Source organism: Mustela nivalis, assembly GCF_964662115.1.
Source record: "Mustela nivalis genome assembly, chromosome: 5".
NCBI classification, from domain to species: Eukaryota; Metazoa; Chordata; class Mammalia; order Carnivora; family Mustelidae; genus Mustela; species Mustela nivalis.
In genome coordinates, this window is record NC_139024.1 from 86899167 (window position 1) to 86921320 (window position 22154).

General features: G+C 43.9%; 1 long non-coding RNA gene across 1 annotated transcript in view; it reads right to left on the reverse strand.

The window, feature by feature from the left end:
• The window catches only part of LOC309864853, a 36098-nt gene that overhangs the window by 13674 nt on the left and 270 nt on the right, over positions 1-22154 (reverse strand). Inside the window, exon 2 of the long non-coding RNA XR_014311794.1 lies at positions 2100-2204. This is a non-coding gene — a long non-coding RNA (uncharacterized lncRNA). The remainder of the gene's footprint in view (positions 1-2099; positions 2205-22154) is intronic.

Here is a 22154-nt window from a genome sequence, read left to right on the forward strand (position 1 = left end):
AGAAGAAAAAACTAAAGATCCAGATTTCTGGTCAGGAACAGGTTGCCCTGTCTGTTTCTCTATGGGCAAAAGGAACTGCTACCACTGGAACACCATTAGCAAGTTCCAGGGCTGGCCTCCTTCTGCTCTTCCAGGAACCCCGGCTCTGGCTCCTCGGCCTTCAAACACTCTCTGCCTCCACCCAATAATCCCAACCCAGATCCCACCTCCACCCAGGTACCCTCTCATAGCTCATTAATCTGTCACCTCTGTGTCCCTGAGGCAAGCTCGCAGTCCTCTGAGATTGTGTAGGGATGTTTATGGCCAGTGACAGCAAAGGGAGCAGCCCACATAAAACAAAAAGAAGAGAGATGGAACCAAGCTCTAAACAAGTTTCCTAAGTCTTGCTCAAAAGATCCCTGGGAGAATTCACATACTCCCAACGAGCTACTCCCTCCTTCCTGGATGGGGGGAGAGAGGAGTCAGAAAGTCTGGGGTCTTGTTCAGCCAATGACTCTCTGTGGGCTCCTGCAGAAGCACCATCCTTCTTCTGAGCCTGAATTTCCTCAGCTGTAAAATGAGGACCATGACAGCACTTAACCCCTAAAATTACTGTGAAGATTAAAACGCCAAAAAACACTTAGAATGATGCCTGATACATAGGGAGTGCTTGGTAGCACCAATTATTGTTCCTCTCTGGGCTTCAGTTTACTCAGTGGGGAAATGAGGGGCCTGGGTTCCATGCTTTTGTAAGTAAGGTATGGGCTCCTGGCTCGAACACTGTGTGACTTAGTGATGTTCCCATGATGCATCCTTGTCTCCCCCCTCTCCCCTTCTTCTTGGTACCTGCGAGCTCCAGCCAGCAGCTGTACTCACACACATGGGGAGGCGAGGCTGGAAACAGGAGGCGTTACCACTCTTTTTCACAACAGTGAATTATTCCAGAAGCAACTTTCCCATCAAATGGATCTACTTCAGCTAGTCCACACGGCTGGGAGATCTGAGCTCTGGTGGCCGAGTCCCTGCCAACCACAGCCTGCAGTTTTGGCCCTCAGACCTGTCCCAAAGCTGCAGTAGGAAAGAGTCCACACCATCCTACCTGCATAGACCCAGCCACATTGGCCCAGTGTTTGCAGGAATAAGTAATTACAGCTTCCCTGGGATTCAGGCAGAGGACACCCACGCTGGGAGAGAATTTCTCTTGCTGTTCAAGCTCCGTAAACACTTGAAAAGTCATTTTATTTTTCAGTCTGTGGGCAGGATGCCACCAACCCAGGAAGCATCATTAAATAGAACTTGAGGGATTTTTTTTCAGCTTTTGGGGGGGATAGGGTGGGACTCGGGGGTTGGCATTTTTTCCCTACTGATGCTTTTTGGATAAACATATAAATCAACATCATCTATATTCATTAGACAACGTGCCTTGTTCAATACAAAATTACCCCTGTTTTGCATGATTTTCCCCCCTTGTGATTAATATAAATGACTTAAGTTAATTATGTTTCTCTTCATGGAAAAATGTATTTGTCAAAGTGCTGAAACATCAATAAAAAATAAACGCTGTCGTTGGAAGAAGGGCAGGATTGCAAACGAGCAGTCATCAGGGCACAGGGAAGGGAACAGACTCCCCCCTCTGGGGTGGCATTCTAATGGAGTAGGCTCACTTTATATTTACTAACAGCGACAAAAGCATTTTTCTTAGTTAAGCACTTGCGCATCCTGATGAGGTAGATTGATGTCATCATTATTAACAATAATGACACCGCAGGCAGAGAGAATACGGTCATCTCCAGGATCCCAAAGAATGCTGCATGGATTAAGCCTCACCCATCCTTACCAGGGACAACTAAAGCTGGGCATTTTACCAGCCCGTCCCCCAAAACTGGACCTTGAGAGACAGACAGATGATTGGAATCAGAGTGAGAGGGAAAGAAAGGAAGAATAGCAAAGCGAGATAATGTTGTAGAGCCCCAGAGTGAGAAGGAAGCTTAGAGGTTAGACATACCACCCACATCACAGGGTCAGTGATAAGACTGATGCCCAGAGAGAGGAAGGGACTTGCCCAAGGGCACACAGCATATTACTGAAAAACTCCTCCCGGACCCTCGCCACTTCCCTACCTTCAGCTGCCCCTTGCCACCAGGAATCAAGGGCTTCCTTCTCTCTTGAGCAAGTGTGCGATGGTGTAGGCAAGGTGTGAGCGGGCGTGGAGGCTCCCTCGACTGCTGGAAAGTCAGAGCCACAGAGAAATCTGGGTTACTGACTTTTTCTACTGTTTCTAAAATGCCTCTACCCCACCCTGCCCTTCTTGGTTTGAGCTTCCTGAAAGCAGACCCGGAGACAAATTGTTGATGCTGGTGGTTTACTCCAGGACAACCAGGTGAGGTGGAGGGGAAGTGAAACAGGGGAGGGAGGGAAGCTAATATGGGGGCGGGGGATTACTGCTCCGAGTACCTGTGCTCCCTCCCACCAGGAGGGACTGTAGAAAACATGCCTCCACGTTGTCCCAGTGCTGAGTAGGGAAGCAAAAGTATTTACTCACTCCCAGAGCCTTTCACGTCCAGCACCTCTGGGTCACCCTGCACCCAAGCTGAGCAAGCTCCCATGATACCAGAAAAACCCAGAGAATGACCTGAGTTCACAGGTGGGAAGCACCAGTATGCATGGCCACATCACAGATGCAGGTAAACCGGGAAGAAAGTCTAGATGCAAGAAGGGTAACCACAGTGTCAGCTACAGCATCCCCACCCTCCAAGCCATTCTCCCTCCAGGCAGACACAATCACCCTGACTGATAATCATCAGAAACGATTCATCGTATTTTTGCCATAGCCACCTTTTGTTTTAATCTCCTTAGGTATCTTTTCTGTCTCCACACATATACTGTAAATTGGTCAGGGACAGAATTAAGGCCGAGGTCATTCAGTCATCCAACAAACAGTTCCTGAATACCCACTGTGGGCTGGGGCCTCTTTAAGGTGCTAAGAAGACAGCACCAAGATGGAGAAAATTGTCCTCAGGGATGCTGCAATTTAGAGGTGGAGATAGATGATAAATAAATAATGACTACAATTCCAAGTGATCAGCGAGTAGCCCAAAGGAAAACAAAACAGGTAAATGGGATAACTACCACAGGAGGTAGGGGAACTACTGGGGACTTTTGAACAAAAACCTGAATGAAATAAAGGAATAAGACTTGTAAGAATCTGGTAGAAGAATACTCCATCATGGAGGAACAGGAATAAGCTTGTCTTATATAGTCTGGGTGGCTCAGTTGTTGGGCATCTAACTTTGGCTCGGGTCATGGCCCCAGGGTTCTGGGATCAAGTTCCCTGCTTTGGGAGCTCCCTGCTCCGCGGGAAGCCTGCTTCTCTATCTCCCACTCCCCATGCTTGTGTTCCCTCTCTCAATGTCTCTCTCTCTCTCTCTGTCAAATAAATAAGTAAATAAGTCTTTTACAAAAGAATAAAAAGAAGACTTCTATCGTACTCAGTAGAGTGAAGGACAAAGTGGGAGGAGATAAGGCAAGGGAGAATCAGATTGTGTAGGACTTTAACTTTACACAATGCCTGATATAAAAACAGTACTCAACGCAAGCTGTCTTGATGGATGGGATTGGTGGATGGAGGGACAGAGGGATGGGGGGGTTGGAAGGACGGAGGGAGGGAGGGAAGAAACGAGGGAGAGCAGGAGGGGTGGACAAGGGAATGGTGGATGAATGGATCGATGGGTGAGTGGATGGATGGGTAAGTAGATGGATGAATGGGTGGGTAGATGTACAGATAATAATGATACACCAGTGGATAAAGAAAGAAGAAAATAGAGCAATCACTACAAAGAATGTAATACCAACAGTGCATTTAAAGACAGACTTTGCAGAAAAAGGAAATTCTGGATCAAAAATATTTGATGAGTAAGCCATTGGGCCAGCAAGGCTCTATGAGGACAAATATCCATCTCTGGGCCTCAGCCCATGAGAATCCTAGAAAGTTGAGTGTTTATATCTTTTTTTAATATTTCCTGCAGTTGCCTGGCCTTCCTCCATGGTGAGTATCCAGTGGCACTAAATGGTATTACAGGAGTATTAATTAAATATTGGTGGCCAGAAGCTAATAAATTATCACTTCCATTTTATATTACCATGTTTACTCATCAGGGTTCCAATCCCAGTATTTTTTTTTAAGATTTTATTTATTTATTTGACAGAGATCACAAGTAGGCAGAGAGGCAGGCAGAGAAACAGAGAGGAGGAAGCAGGCTCCCTGATGAGCAGAGAGCCCGATGTGGGGCTCGATCCCAGGACCCTGGGATCATGACCTGAGGCTTTAACCAACTGAGCCTCCCAGGCATCCTCCAATCCCAGTATTTTAAGTTAAAACCTGTTACCCCAGTCCATTAGGAAGGCATATGGAAGAGGAGATGTGCATGTGGGTGTGAGTACAATTCAACCCAACAGTTCTATATTGAGCACATACTACATATTTGGCAAGTTGGCAAGAGGAGAAAGTGGTGGTGAAAGGTATGCAGGCACTTATGCCATGAAACAAAGCTCATAATCACATAAACACCTGAGGAGCAATAGCACATTAACAGTCACTCACCAACTAACCAGAATATTTCATTAGTACCTTTCCCACCAGATTTTATTTGGCAAAACCAGACCAATCACAAGAAAATCTCTGGCACATTATTTAATCAAAATAGACAGGGTATGCCGTGGCCTGGATCCCAGTTCAGCTGGATACCTTTGGGCAAGCTTCCTAAACCTTCCGTACCTCACTATCAATCTCCTTGTCATGAGTGTTCAAAGGGGACCAACAAGATCTACTCACAAGCACAAGTATTTATAACACAAAACACTATGTGTATGCTGAAGCGAGGTGGAACAAATCAAATACTACCAAAATTTAGATAAAAGTGGGCTATCTTCATGGGATGACTGGGTGGGAGGCATTTGACCTGGACCCCAAAGACTGGGTAATCTTTTAAGAGCAGGAGAAAGAGGGAATGAAAGCGCTTTGAGGAGAAATTCTCTTCCATTCCCACCTCCTTGGGATGCTACCCTACCAGCATGTGATTGTAGCAGCCACATTGAGGCAATGAGGCATCCCAAACACAAGCAGAGTGTCTGAGCAAGAGGACGGAATAAACCACAATCCTGGATGAACTAGATGGAAATAACACAAATGATGGCCTTCTTTCAGCCTCTTGTTACATTAAAGCTCCTTGTTTATTCCACTCTTAGTTATTTGTAGCTAAAAGCATCTCATTTCTTACCTACCACTGTGGCACTTAACCCAACATAGTACTCTCTTCTAGGTATATGTGATTGACATGTACCCTTCTCTGTTCTTTCTTTCCTAGGCTGTAGCCCTTTCATCACTGTATCTCAGACCCTCTCACTTGAGCCTTTTCCTTCCAGCTTTCCTAGAACTTCTCCTTCCCCACATATCAGTGCTTAAATTATGAGTGATGAATAAAGGAATGAAAGAAAGACCACAAGAAATCTTGCCTAATGCCAATAAAAACCATGGCTCCTCAGGAATTGTTTTGCAAATACATTTTGTCATTAAGTCAGGTAACTCCAGCAGTGACCTAAAAACAAACATCTGAACCAGGCATAAGAGACTTCCAAAAATTAAAATACTTAGCACCGAGGGGGAAAAATGTATTTAACCAAAACAGCACCTGCAGGAGATATTAGCATTCTCAAATTGAGGGCGCTTTGCGCTTTCATGGCATTAACACACAGTTCAAACTATTTAGACATCAGAAGTTTCAAAGTGAGGTTTTAAAAACTTGTTTGTTTTATGTAGATAAGATGCTCATAAACACATGTACACATACACACTCACACATGCACATGTACATGCACCTATACACACAAGGGCACTAGGCTTTCACACTGCCCTCTGCCTCTGGTGCTGACTCCTTGGCCACCATCAATTCTTGCCAGTGCTGGAGAGCCTGTTGGGGGTTGTTGCTGGGGCAACAGAGAAATCTTGGGTGCATTCTGCAGTGATAGCCTCACCCAGTCTCTCCTCCTGATGAACCCCAGTTAGCAGGATAAATCCTTCTCCATCCTTCCTCAACTAACTGGTTTCCACCTGTCTCTTCACTCTCTGGTTTACATTCCTGACAACCTGCCTCCAGCCACTTTCCAAATGTGGAAACTTGCTCCCCCATTCAACCGCACTCCAAGCTCCCCAAAGCGGGAGGAACCAGGTCTCATGTATCTTTGGTCTCAACCTCTTTCTTGGAGCTCTTTACTCATTTTACATGGGTTGAATCCCACCCGTGTGATGACAGACCCCACATCTCCACCTTCATCACCACCCCTCTGCTGAGCTCTGTTATCACAGAGCCAGCTGGCTGTCTGGCTCACCATGCACACCTTTCAAGATATCTCAAGCCTAAAGAGGCTGAAACGAGGCTCTTAATCCTCTGATTCCTGCCACATCCTTCAGATCTTAGCTTAGGCATCATTTCCCCAGAATTGTGTATGTATTATAAATACTGTCTTTTATATGCCTCAAGGAGGGGGCAGGCCTTGTTTGTCTGTGGATATTCCATTAATGATTGCCTTTCTTGCTGGATTTTAAGTCCCACTGGACCTATGTCAGCGCCATTTGGTCACCACTGTCTCCCGGGTGCCTGGTGTCATGCCTAGTACATAGGAGGCCCTCAATTAAATATTTGCTAAGGGAAGGCGAGGATTGCCCCACCCTTCCCTTTGTGCACCATCTCTCTCCATACTGTTAGCACATGACAGACGGCACTATGGGCTAGTGGGGGGGGCAAAAGCTTGATTACGTTCTTCATGTCAAGTTCTGACTTAAGCTCTTTTCCCACACTACCTCATATAATTCTTGCTACAATCCTGAGAGGTAGGTTTTACTGCTGTTCTCATTTTGTAGAGAGAAAGGATACTTGTCCGAGGACACACACACATCTTATAGGAAGCAGAACTCTAGCCAGCCCCTCCTCTACAAGCAACACCAGTGTGATAATCAGGAGGGTCCCTGGACTGATGTCAGGAGACCTGGGTTTGAGTCTCATCTTTGGACCTTCAACAAGCCTCAGCCCCCTCAACCTTGTCATTCTGCTTCCAGAAGCAGGTGGGAAACACTGCCTGCAAAACTTTATGCTGCGTAAAGACCAACTTGACAAATGGGGAGATTTTGCATTGCCAATACCTGCTTTCACAAAGGAGTTTTTTGGCCAAAGGTATACACTGAGTCTATAATACTGAGCCATTGCCTCCTCCCTCTCAACTGACCTATGCCTTCAAGACCCTGACTAATAACAGTGCTTGGTCCCCAAGACCTTGAAAGGAGTTAACAGGAAGCATCAGACCAATGAACCAGACCCAGAATGTTCTGTATCCTCGTTTCTGAGCTACCCGATAATCCCGAGAAACCAGGAACTACCATAGATAATAATTCTGCAACTCTCTTAAGTTGCACTTACCAGTTTGCAAAGCACTCTCATTCATTCTTCATTTATTCAACAAATATATGTGACGCTCTATTATAAACCTGCACTGCAGCCTACACTGTGGTTGTGGTGTTATATCAGGTAGTCAAGATCCCTGCCCTCAGGAAGCTTTGAGGCTCAACAAGGAAACATGTTTGGAACCAACATTTCTATAGTGACTTACCATGAACCAGTTGCTTTATATAGAATAACTCATTTACTCGTCACAGTAATTCTATAAGTACTCGTATTATCCTCATTTCACAGATGAAGAAACCTACTCCACAGAGGTTAAGTATCTTGTTCAAGGTTAGTGGTTCAACATGTTGCTAGCGATAGCATTTTGCATCCACAGATTGGGAAGCTGAGATCCTCACCTGTGGAGGTTCCCAAGACCAAGACTCCAGGACTGGAACCTCCCACTACAGGGCCCTGAGCCCTTCTTTTCCATTCTACAAATCAGAGCTACCTCTTCATAGGAGAAGAAACCAACACACTGGCTGCTCTGTCCTGAGAAGACCAGGGCTGTGCTAGCAAGATTTATAGGTCCCAAGGTAACTTGCCTCTCCTGCTGGAAAGTTTCCTTATCAAAGCAATGGAAATCAATGCAGTAAATACAGTTATAATGAACTGATCTGCTTGCAACATCTGCCTCTTCCTAAGGAAAAGGAATCGTGAGAGACACATATTGTTTCCAGTTCTATCACACACACCCCCCACCCCGGTGCCTGGTCCTCCCATGGGAATCCTCCTTGTTCCTGTCAACAGTATTTGAGATGATTGGGGGTTTTACTGGAGGCTCTTTGTCACTGTGACTATGAGGATTCGGTGCAGCTGAGATTTAAGAGCTAGAAGGAGTTTAACTTCACCCAAGCATCAGCCATGGCTGCCCTGCCTTCTAAAGGACTGCTCACAGACCTCCAGGCCAGAAGGGATCTAGAGAATATCAGATGATCATCTCATTTCACACATGAGGAAACAGGCGCCGAGAGGCAAGGACCGCACAGCATAGGATCAGCACATCTCTCCAGCATCAACCCTCCCTGTTCTTGGATACACAAGAATCTCTTCCACAGAAAGGTGTTGACTCCTAGGAGGCAGTGCTGCCCTCCCCTTTGCGTTGGCATCAGACTGCCTGAAATGAAATACCTGACCTTGTGTATGACCTTAAGAAAGTTGACTGACCTCTCAGAGACTCAGTTTTCTCATGTATAACATGAGGATGATAACAAACTATCTGCTCCATTGAGTGATTGAAAGCTTTAGTAATAAGTGTGCCTGGGTGGCTCATTGGTTAAGCGTCTGCTTTGGGCTCAGGTCATAATCTCAGGGTCCTGAGATGGAGCCCTACATTGGGCTCCTTGCTCAGCAGGGAACCTGCTTCTCCCTCTCCCACTCCCCCAGCTTGTGTTCCCTTTCTCATTGTGTCTCTCTTTGTCAAATAAATAAAAGTAAAATCTTAAGAAAAAAAAAAGAAAAGAAAAACTTTAGTAATAAAAAGTGATTAAAATTATACAAAGAGTAAGTGTTCGATAAATGTTAGTCATGGGCATTACCTAAAAAGTAGTGGCCTGGGGTTAAGAACTGGTACCAGGGGAGCTGAGCTTCCCTGGCTTATAATTTTGAGGCAGGACATGAACTCTTGCTACCCTGAGAACCAGCCTGTGTAAGACAGGAATGGCCTCTCCTTTTTCACAGCTGGCAAGGTTGTTCACTGGAGAAATGATGAGATTAAAAGTTCCTGAAGGCAGGAGACGGCCCTAGACATCTTTGTGTTGTCTGACAGAGTGCTCAGCACAAATGGTGACCTTGCTCCTGGGTCTTCCCACCAGACCCAACCACTAACATCCTGTGCCTGCCAGCTTACAGAAACCAGCCTCCATGCCAGGTGGGGTTCTAAGGAATTGCTCTGAGTCTCATTAGTTCTTGCTCAGCTTTCAGTCTTGACTCTTTTCTACCTCTTTGACCCCTGTCTCTGGACTTCCCAGATTTGGTGTTCTTTCCAAGTTCTCTTGCCTGCCATCTCACTTTTCCGCATATATTTCCAGACTTTTCAATCCAAATGTTTATATCATTGATGTAAGGAGGGAGAACTGATGGCTCCAGTTCTCAACCCAGTGGAATCTCTCCTATCCTGCCCCCTCCACCCCACCCTGCCCCCACCCCCCCCACATGCATCCCAACCCCTTCAACTACTGCCAAATCAGAAGGTAGACATTGGTAGTTGTCATTTCCATCCATTCCCCCCCTTTGCCCTCTTTGCTTAATTTCTAAGAGTTGGGATTCACTTTCCCTACCTTACTGTGGTTAGAGTTGACTGTGTGGTTCAGTCTTGGTCACACAGGGTAGAAGCCTGACCCCCTGGAAGATTTTCTTTCTTAATAGAACAGAGGAATCTGTGAAAACAAAAACCTCCCTTCCTTCTTGCCTTGGGTACAGTTATAGGAGACCCTGATGCTTGTACCTACAGCCACCAACTTGCATGAGGAAAAGAACAAGAGAACTGTAGATATACTGAGCATAGTACTATCAACACTGAGCTGCTAAATGAACTAATCCTAGAGCCACCAGCCTCTGGATTTTTTATTATAAGAAACAATTAAGTTTCCATATTTCTCAAGTCACCTTGAGTCGTTCTGTTGCAGAGCTTGCAAACAAAGGCATTCCAACGCTTTATTAAGTAAACATCAGTCTGCCTACTGCAAACTTCATCAAAGTGTGGCGGATTGAACTTTGTAGAGAGATCGAAGAACAAATTCTCTAACTTCATATAGTAGGAGTCTGCATAAATTTCCAGAATCCCCGAATGTGGGAGTAAATTTAAATGTCACCCATGTCTGACATATAGACCAATGGAATAAAATTATGAGTTCCCCCATATATATAGTCGATCAATTTTCAACAAGGGTTCTGAGATAATTCAATGGAGAAATAATAATCTTTCACTAAATGATGCTGGGCAACTGTTTATCCACATGCAAAGTATGAATTTGGATTCCTACTCGCACCAAAAATTCACTCAAATTCACTCTTCCATGGCACCAAAAGCAACAAAAAATATGTAAACTGGATACCATCAAAAATTTTTTGTACCTCGAGGGACACCATCAAGAAAATGAAAAGATACTGAAATTAAAAAAAAAAAAAAATGAAAAGATAGCCCATGGAAGGGGAGAAAAATTTTGCAAATCATCTATCTGATGAGATTTACATCCAAGATATATATCAAGAACCCTAATAATGCAATTATAAAAAGACAAAGAACCCAATTAAAAATTCGGCAAAGAATCTGAGCAGACATTTCTTAAAAAAATAAAAATACATAAATAACAAATAAAATGATGAAAACATACCCAATATCATTAGTCATCAGGGAAATACAAATCAAAACCACAATGAGATACCACTTTACACCCACTAGGGTAACTATAGTCAAAAGGACTGACAAATAAGTCTTGGAGAAGATGTGGAGAAAATAGAACCCTCAGGAAATGCTGATGGAAATGTTAAATGACACAGCAACTTTAGGATAACAGTCTGGTAGCTTTTGAAAAGGTTAAGCACAGGATTACCTACTCAGAAGGAATGAAAATACACTCCTGTACAAAAACTTGTAATGAATGTTCATGCTAACATTACCCTCAAAAGCTGAAAGGTGGAAACAGCCCAAATGACCATCAACTGATGAACTGATAGATAAAATGTGATCTGTCCGTACTACAGAATATGATTCGGCACTAATAAATAAGGAAGTACTCACCCACGCTACAACATGGCATGGATAAACCTTGGAAACATTATGCCAGGTGAAAGAAGCTAGTCACGAGCACATACTGTATGGTTCCATTTATATGAAATGTCCAGAACAGACCAATCTATAGAAACAGAAAGCAGATTACTGTTGTTAGGGCTAGAGAAGGGGATGGTTTGGGAAGGGAGGGTGACTTCTTTTTAGAGTGATGGAAATGTTATAAAAATGATTATGGTGGGGCACCTGGGTGGCTCAGTGGATTAAGCCCCTGCCTTCGGCTCAGGTCATGATTTCAGGGTTCTGGGATCGAGCCCCGCATCGGGCTCTCTTCTCAGCAGGGAGCCTGCTTCCTCCTCTCTCTCTGCCCACTTGTGATCTCTCTCTGTCAAATAGATAAATTTAAAAAAATCTAAAAAAAAATTGATTATGGTGATGGTTGCACAACTCCGTGAATATATTTTGAAACCACTGAATTATACAGTTTAAATAATGACTTTTTATGATATGATGATATGTCAATTATACCTCAATAAATCTGCTTTAAAAAAAAAAATCATCCACATCCAAAATGCAGTCCCATGCAAGCTCTTCCCTAAGGGGACTCCCAAGAACTAGAGCCAGTCAGGAGCTGAGAGAGCAAGAGTGATTTTCAACTATCAAATCTAACAAGTGAGGAGAGAATAACTTGATTCAAAATGGGAAATCTCCAAGAACATCAAGATGAGTAAGCAGGATCCGGAGACAGGGTTGGAGGGATTCCTTAAGGCAAAGATGGCACATGGGCACCTGGGTGGCTCAGTTGGTTAAGGCTCAGGTCATGATCCTGGAGTCCCAGGATCAAGTACCACATTGGGCTCCCTGCTCGGCAGGCAGGATGTCTGCTTCTCCCTCTGATCCTCCCCCTTCTCATTCTCTTTCTCTCTCACAAGTAAATAAATAAAGTCTTAAAAAAAAATAAAAGACAAAGATGACACAGACATGAACCTTCCTGCTCCAGGCCCCATGGAAGACATTATTGCTAAATCACAGTGTTCTGCTCTGCAGAACCCAGTACAGCAGCATAATATTACTCGACCAGCCCTACAGGCAACCACGACCAGCCCATAGGAACTGGCACATGGGATGAAATCTGTTTGCCATTTGTGACCTAGAACAAAGGTACCAAGACATTTTGTATAATGTCTCAAACTACATTAATGGGCAGAGAGGAAACCTCTGGGCCAATGGAATAATCTATTCCAGTCCCTGAAATGGTACTAGAGTCCCTCTTAGACCAGGATGTCCCTACCTGGACATCTCATCACTACTTGTAGCTCATCCCGTCCTTGAGCAACGGAGTTCTCCCTTTCCATCCTCATCCTAATCTAATTTAATCCCTTGGAACCACATGAATTGACTCATTCCACAAGTATCTATAGCATACTTGCACCTATTTTTACCTTTACATGATATGTGCCAGGTACAAGGCCCTAAGAGGGCTGTTTGGAGAAGGGGACCTATACATCATATGCATTCTATATGAGTTGATTCAGTTTATTATTTTTTCCTCTAATAGTAGGCTGAAATCCCCTTTTCAGCATGGATTCTATGGTGGGGGAAGACAGCATGAATGGTGTCTGGGGGAGCATCAAGAATTAGGGAGCCATTTAACTCACATAAAACCTTAAATATCGATAACAAAGTGAAAATACGATAGACTCTAACAGGAAACAGATAACAAATGGGAAAAGTTCTGTCTCGTAAGCTATTTACAAAGACATGTAAAACAAAACAATGGAACTTTGTTTTTCATCCATAAAACTAATAATTGGTTTAAAATATAATAATGCTGGCAAAGGTGTGGTAAGATAGGCTTCTTGTTGGATAAAAGCTAGTACATCTATGGAATATGGTTGAGCGATAGGCTCTTTCATGCAGCCCTTCCTTCCTTACTCTTAGAACACAGATGTTCAGACAGGTGTTTGTAGTATAAAATATGTTCATCACAAGTGTTTTCGTACAAGCCCCAAATGGAAACAACTCCAAGGTCCTGCAAGAGGGGAATGGTTACATGGATTATTATAATATCCACATGCTAGAATCGATTTTCAAATAGTCGAATGGCAAGGGGAAATGTGCACAATATAATGTTACACTTAAAAGTCAGGCTCAAACATCAAGATGAGATGCGGTTAACTTTTAATCATGTTAAGTCTTCACCAATCTATAGAAATGGGACTGGAAAGAAACACCACAAAGTACTGACAGTAGCATTTCCTGGACAGTGGAGTAGATAACAATGTATATCTGCTTCTTTATTTTTTTGTGGACTTTCCAAATTTCCTCAAATGATCATGTTGTCTTTCTTCTTTTTTTAAAGGAAAAAAATGTGATATTAGGAAGGAAGGAAAGAAGGAAAGAAGAGAGGGAGGGAGGAAGGGAGGAAGGAAAGTAAGTCAAGGATCTTAATCACTAGGTCCCCTTCTATTACTGTCGGAGTCTTCAGAGGCCTCATTGGTAAAACAAGGACAATTGTACCTAAACTGTTTCACAGAATTACTGTGAAGATACAATAAGAAAATGTATGCGAGGTGCTTTGTAAATTGTAAAGCACTTTACAAATGTTAGCTACTGTTAACATTGTAACACAAAATTAACTCCAACAATCAGAGAGAAAAGAAATCCATAGTAAGATACACCTCAGGCTTTCAGTAGGAACTAGGAAAATACAAGAATGAGCTGCTAAGTACAGAAAGAAGGAAAAAGGTCACAGGAATCCTGAAGAATGTTCACTAGCATCTCTCAGGAAGTCCAGGAAAAATGTTTAAGAAGCAAAAACAAACAAACGAAAGCCTTACAAGGCAACCAAATGTCACAGCACTGCTGTTCGGCCACATAAGAGGTTCTGCCCTTGTTTTACCAAAAAAAAAAAAACCAAAAAAAAAAAAAAAAAAAAAAAAAAAACCCTGAGAAATATTCATTCAAATCAGGGGAATGAGGAAACTCACTCATTGTGACAGGCAGATGAAACTCAGAATTAACTAAGGTTAAAATGTATTGGAAAAGTATCTTGCAGGATCTGACTTGGCTCCAAAAGTAAAAATAAGCACCCCAAGGGAGAAAACTGATGAGAGGGAAAAGGTTCTTAATTATCATGAGGACAGGACTGAAATTAGAAATGATAAGGACCCAGCAAAAGGACTTGAATGCTCTACCTTATGAGGGAAGAGGCTTGTGGGCTGCCATGGCTGCCATTCCCTCAGGTTTGAAACTCTCCTGTTCTAGTTTCTCAGACCCTCACATATTCTACTTGCCTGCAACTACTTCTCCAACTTCCCCTCCCCTTCCTGACCTTCCACCATCCTTGTTTCTCCCTGCTCTTTCCTAACCCCTCTTTCTTGCTGTTCCCAGTGAACACCTACAAGTTTTCCTTCTCACCAGGATCCTTTTCTCAACTCCCACACTGTCTTCCCCTAGAAACCCTGCTGCCACTCCACACGAAGCTTGCCCAAAGCCAAATACATCTTCTTAAAAACGAACCAAACAAAACCTGGTTCAATGGTTCCTTGTCTGCTATTCCCAATAACAGTTCCCACTAGAAACACTGGCTTCCTGTTGTGCTTCTTCTTCTCTTCCCAAACCAAAATCATCATGTCCCGAATGCCACTGACACATCCTTTCATATTTTTCTGATATCAGGGATGTGCCCTGCCCCTGCCCAGTCCAAATCTTTATAAGTTACTGCAGCAGCCTCCTGACCGTTCTGCTCACCACTGGATCTCCTCCCCACAACCTCTTCTAAATGCCACTGTCATGGAGAGCTTCCTAACATGTCTTTTACTGACTTGGATTCTCCCAACCAAGGCTTTCCATGACTACTTTATGCTTACTGAATGAAGAACAAGACTGGATAATAGCTTGACCAAGTTTAGTTGTAGGGTTGGGTCAAGGATGGTGGCCCGGATTAGATTTCAATCATGAAGCCTGAGGTCATCAGTTGTCAAGAGCTCAATGAGTGTGGAAGGATTGTTAATGTCCAAAAAAGGTCAAGTGTAGAGAGGAAACATAACTGCCAACATCTGAGCACAAAGGACAACATCTCAAAGTAGATGAAAGCAATGGAACCATTCCAGAGATGCAAAGGAGTACAAAGATAAGAAGTAGAGGGTGGGCTTCAGAAAGAAGGACCAGGTGGACAGTAACTGGAGTGGGGGCCAAAGAGGCTCTTCAGCATGAGCAGATCAAAAATGTGCTTGCTCAGAGCCCATGCAGAGGATGTTGGGAAACACGATGCATCTGAAGAGAACTTTGCTGGGAACTTTCTCCATACACAGTGCTTACTCTTCTTCATGCATGTAAGGCAAGCTGCAGCTTCTGAAAAACTCAAGAGTACAGCTTCGGGAAAATTAACCAAAATCAGTCCTTTGGGTACATTTCTACTCTACATGATCCCACACTCCATGCTCACTGCCCTTCAAGACAGTTGTGTCCCCATCTCTAGTCCTTTCCATTATTTCTCTGACCTAGAATGTCCTCAACCCAACAACGTCTAAATCTCATCCAGCCTTCCTGCTGCAACTTAAGTTCCATGGCTATCTCAGTTCATGAGCAACTCTCTTCCTTCTAAACTCCACATAAAGCAAGAAGCTAGGGGAATAACTGATTTGCTGGGTCTGAATCTGTGCTACTCCTCTGGCATTGAAACTGCCTTAGGCTGTCAGTGACATTGGCATGTTTATGGCTTCCCTTCCAAGGAGAATACTATTCATTAGCTAAACAAACACCCATTCCCAATCTTGCCTACCTCCACCAAAGAGTCTGAAAAGCCTAAACACTCATGTTCCTAGCCTAGCCTGTTTTACTGCTTGGGTGGCCATATGACATGTGTTGTAGCCAATGATAGATGAGCTCAAGTCTCGTATGTTTGGTTGGGAGAAGTGGCAGGGGTAGGGTGGGAGGTGCTTCTTCCCAATGACAGAAACAGAAACAGGTGGTGTCCTACTCTTCCTTTTTGTTCCAGCCTCAAGCAGGGGCATAATGCTTGGGGCCACAGCAGCTATTTTGTGGCCATGAGGCAAAGAGCACAAAGATGAGAAACCAATAACTAAAAATGGACCTATGGGGCCTGGTCCCTAAGGACATTGTTGAAGAGCTAAACCAACATCAGGATTCACCTGCCCTCAGACTACTTATTATTAAAAATAAATAAATAAATAAAACTCATTTGTTTAATCCACCTCTAGCTAATTTTTCTGTAATTTGCCGCTGAAAGATTTTTTAACTCTATCATCTTCCTTCCCAGACTATAGGCTATTTGTTGCCAGGGACCATATTTTTTACATCTTTGATTCTTCTAGGATCTACTATAGGCCCAAACTAGACAGCCAACTTCAAGCAGATGGGAAAGGTCAGGAGAGAATTTTCTACCCCTCAAAGTATCTTTTGAAGCATGCAAGACATGGGTTGTAGAGACAGTCTAGACCTAATTGAAAAATTAGGTGTAAATAAATCCTGCTGACTATATGGCATCCATCCAAGAGCTCTGAAGGGTGAAATTGCAGAAATGTTGGCCAAAATGTAGGACCTATTATAAAAGCCTACAGAGGAGCCAAAGAACCAAAGAGCAATGGGCCTGACTTTTATTCCAAATATGTTGATAGAATCTGTATGTGAGATCATAGGACACCTGAAGAACATGAACTTGGTGGAAAGCTGGCATGGGTCTTCCAAAAGGAGATTCAGAAAAAAACTAATCTGAAAATTCTTTCTTAAAGGGGAGCAAATAGAGAAGCATAATGGAAGGAGAGGAAGAAGATCAGTAAACAGCACATCTTCAGAATTTCAAAAACTCTGTGGTGTGGTTTTAAAGCACGGGCTCATAAACATTCATCTGCTCTGGGATTGGTAAGGCTGTGTCTTCAAATCCAGAAATAGAGAAATAAGATTAAATAAGCATATGGGGTTTTTAAAGATGTTATTTATTTATTTATCAGAGAGAGAGAGAGAGAGCAAGCACAGGAAAGCAGAGTGGCAGGCAGAGACAGAGGGAGAAGGAGGCTCCCTGCCAAGCAAGGAGCCCAATGCAGAACTCCATCCCAGGATGCTGGGATCATGACCCGCCAAAGGCAGCCGCCCAATCAACTGAGCCACCCAGGCGTCCCTAATAGAGACTTCTTTTTTTTTTTAATTTTTTCAATTTATTTATTTTTAGAAAAACAGTATTCATTATTTTTTCACCACACCCATCTTCTAATGGCAGGGTCCCCCAGGAATCATAATAAGATGGATAGACAGTGAACATTCTGGGGACTATCTGGAGGAGGAAGTATTCACAACAGCAACTCTTCATCTACGTGTGACCCCAACACAAAGCCCAAAAAACAGAGTAAGTTTGTCAGATAAAACACGGAACTGCTAGTTATACTTTAATTTTTTTAAAGATTTTATATATTTATTTGACAGAGATCACAAGCAGGCAGAGAGGCAGGCAGAGAGAGAGAGGGTGGGAAGCAGGCTTCCTGCTGAGCAGAGAGCCCGATGCGGGGCTCAATCCCAGAACCTGAGATCATGACCTGAGCCAAAGGCAGAGGCTTAACCCACTGAGCCACCCAGGCGCCCCTAGTTATACTTTAACTTGAGAGAGACAACAAAAAATTATGTAGCACAAGTATTTCCCAAACATAAGTATGCCCCTGGGACATAATTACACTACAAAATCATTCGCTGGTTCTCTAAAACACAGTAGTAACTGGGCATTCCAGTTTTGGAATTTTGTGATTTTTCTTTGCTTGCTTTTTCAGTTTTGTATTTGTATTTTGCTAAATCAGATAAGCTTAGACAAGGAAAAATGGCGGGAGTGGGGGGCGGGGGGCGGTGGCTAGAAGAGATAGATGAAGAGATCTAGAGTCTGTAGAATTGTGGAGGAGAGGGATGTTGGCCAAGGCAGCAGAGGAGGAGCAATCTCAGCCACATCTAGGAGACAGTGGACCCTGGTTCCTCAGGACCTTGGAAGGGACAGGGGAAAGAGACAACAAAGGTTCAAAGACACAAGCAGCATAGCCTAGTGGTTAAAATTACTCACTCCAGGGACACCTGGGTGCCTCAGTCCATTAAGCGTCGACTCTTGATTTTGGTTCAGGACATGATCTCAGGGTCGTGAGATCAAGCCCTTCATCCAGCTCCATGCTGAGTGTGGAGCCTGCTTGATATTCTCTCTCTCCTCCTCCCCCCTGCCCCTCCCCACCCCTGTTCTTTCTCCCTCTCTCTCTCTTTCTCTCTCTCTCTCCCCCCAAAACAAAATAAAAACAAAAACAAAAACAAAAAACTACACACCCTGGAAGCAGACTGTCCAGGTTTATGTTCAAACCCTTGCTCTGGCGTTTACCAGCTGGGTCTTGGGGAGCTCTTGCTTAACCACTCTGTGCCTCACTTTCCTCATTGGAAAACTAGCATTATTAGAGCACCCAAATCAGAGTTTTCTGAGGGTTAAATGGATCAACACATGTAAAGTGCCTAGAACAGTGCCTGGTACATAAGTATGTCAATTACCATTGCACGTACAGGTGAGCCAGAACAGGTCTGCACCTTGGCATCAACCTCTATCTAGTGGCTTCTGAGGCTTCCCAGCTTCCCAGCTTCCAAGGCTGCTGGAATGACTACGTTTTCCACTTCCCAACCAGTCAGTGCTTTGTTGGATAGCCACACAGCACAACGGAAGGCTGAATGACTGGGGGTTGCAGGAATGCAGAGTAGGGCCACCATCCTCCCTAAGGGTCACACTTCCTAATCCTCAGCACCCTAGATCCCCTCCCTCTGCCTCTGCCAGGAGTAATAGAAGTCTTCCTTCCCAACATCTGCAATACCTCTGCATCTACAAAGCCAGCAGCCCATAGCTTGGGATTAGGTCAAGCAGGGCTCAAGATCCAGCAGCCTCTGTGAAGCACTCTGCTGGGGCTGCATGGTCAGTCCTGGCTTACCTGTCCTCCCCTGGTATGGAGCATGCTTTGTCCTCTTTTATTTTTAGCTCTGGGGTTCCTGGCTTGCTGCTGACACCTCTGTGCCCTCTAGATACCACCTGGCCTCCAAATCTTCCTGGCTTAACCCTGGACAAAGTCCTTGACCTTCTACTTCCCTCTCTCTGTCCTTGGCTCCCTAGTTCTCTCTCTCCAGCCCACTGGACTCACCTAGAGCCCACTCAGTCCTCCCTTAAGTGGGGAAACTAAAAAAAGAAGCAATTAGTCACTGCCTTGGGGTCAAAAGGGAACTTAGTACAATTACTATATACACCTGACCTCTCTTTCTCTGCCTCCCAAGATCTTTTCTTCCATTCTCCAGACATGAATACAGGTGTGATGGCCTGTAGCTCTCACATGTAAAGTTTAAAGATAAACACAATAAGGGTGCCTGGGTGGCTCAGTGGTTTAAGCTTCTGTCTTCGGTCACGATCTCAGGGTCCTGGGATCAAGGTCATGATCTCAGGGTCCTGGGATCAAGGCTCTGAGATCAATCTCTCTGCTCAGTGGGGAACCTGGTTCCCCCTCTCTCTCTGCCTGCCTCTCTGCCTACTTGTGATCTATTTCTCTCTGTCAAATAAATACATAAAATCTTTAAAAAAAAAAAAAAGATAAACATGATTTACAAATTCTGTCTAGGTCAGCCACCAGGTAAGTAGGGGCTGAGGCCTGAGGTGAGTCCACAGGCAGCAGAGTGAGCAGCGAAGTAGATGATTCCAGAAGGAGCATCTAGGAGAAAAGTCCAATTTTAAAAGCAGGAAAATGAGAAAATTAGAACCCTTATGTGCTGCTGGTGAAAATGTAAAAATGGTGTGGCTGCTGTGGAAAACCATTTGGTGATTCCTTAATAAGTTAAATATAAAATTACATTATGGCTCAGCAATTCCACTCCCAGGTACACACCCAAAGGAATTAAAAACAAGCTTTCAAAAAAGCACTTGTACATGAATGATTATAACAGCATTATTCATAATAGCCAAAACATAGAAACCACCCAAATGTCATCAACTGATGAATGGATACACGAAATGTTGTCTATCCACACAGTGGGGTATTATGCCATCATAGGCAGACAAAGCTCTTGTGCACGCTGCAACATGGGTGGACCTTGAAAACATGACGCTAAATGAAAGAAGCCAGACATAAAAGGCTACATATTACATAACTCCATGTATATCCATTTAAACGTCCAGAATAGGCAAATCTATAGAGATAGATTTGCCAGTAGCTGGGGGGATGGGGAGATTGTGGGTAATAATAAAGAGGTATGAGGTTTCCTCTTAGGGTAAGGCAAAGGTTCTAAAATTGATTGTCTTGTTAATGCATGATTCTAGTGTAGGAGAATATGAGAGATTGTACACTTTAAAAGGTAAATTTTGTGTTGCATGAACTGTATCTCAGTAAAGCTGTTTTTTTTTTTTAATTAGCAGATGATCCAAAATAGATTTCAATTCTATGAGACTAAGTTAAGAGAAAGAGTCAAAAGCTCATTTACCAGGGAAGAAATGAATTCTACAGCGCTCCAATTGTGGTGGCCTGGAAAATCCAAAAGGTGGGTTACAGACGGTCCTCTGTCTCCATTATTGGCTTATTTTCCTCTCTCTATTTCCCCTTTAATAAAATCAGATTATAATTGTTGGCCTCCGCCCCTAGTGCGCCATGGGATCTCAGAGAACTGAGACCATTCCCTGTTGTTCTCCTCTACCGCCTGGCACCTGGTTGGTGCTCAATAAAGAAATGTTGAATTAATAGAAATCTTATAAATCCTGGTCTCTTTAATCTAAAGATCTGACAGTCTCACAAGAAGCTGCTAACACTAATTGCCCTGGGGAGAGGAACCAGGTGGTTAAAGAGGGAGCAGGAGAAACTTTCTGTATATTCTTCAGTACCTTTTGACTTTAATGCACGCCAACTCTTCACCTGTTCCAAAAAGAAATTAATTTAACTTTTTAAATTGCTTAAAAGTGTGACATCTATTAGCAAAGACACCAAATCCATGCATCTGATGAAAGAGAAAAGAGTAGAATATGACAATGGTCTTCAGAGAGCAGACTTCAATAGCAATCCCCTTAGTGGGACACTCAGGGCAACAGGTTGCAAAGCCCCTGGGAAGGAATAGCGGTGACATTTATGGATCCTTTCCCATACCTCTAAGGAGACAATCTTATCTCTTTCTTTATTCTTGGTTAGGACATCAGGTCTCCTGGGCACTTCCAACCTCAGCAATCAGACCACTGTCAGTACAGGAGTCATTGATTCATCAGGATTGTGCTACATTCACATCTTCACCAACACACCTACCTTTCCATTTGCAGGCCACCAGGACTGCAGGAGCCATAAACCAAGAAGGAACCTCTGAACGTCTCATCAAATGACTGGTACAGAATGTGGGGAACAGCCCCAAACACCCAATGAGAGGCACGTCTGAAAGTCTGCAACAGACACAAACCTCATTCCCCATGCCCTCTGAGCCTCTCCTTGTAGGTGTCACTACTCTCCCAAACGCCCTCCCACATAAGGCTCTTAGACCCATATAGTGTACCTCTTGGCGCTAGGCAGTGACCCATGTGGCAGTGAAAAGACAGACAGCATTGAGACTCAAATGTCCCCAAGGGACATCACCCCTCACTGTGAGCCAGCATCAGGTAAGTGCATACTTTGAAATGACCTGTTGATGTCCCTGCCTCCTCCTCCCCATTCTTCCTACATGTGCCCTGGAGGCAGGTCTCTGTCTCCCAACCATCTATACAAACCCTCAGCACAAATGTGTCACGTGGCAGGCACCCAGGATTTGTCACTTAACTGACACTGAGTGAGTGAGTACCCACCAGTGCCAGGGGCTGCTCTGATTTATTTCATCCTGGTATCAGCCTTACGAGGCAAGTGTTATTACTCCCATTTTGCAAATGAGTCACAAAGACCTTAAAATAACTTGCCCAAGAGCCCACAGCTACTAAA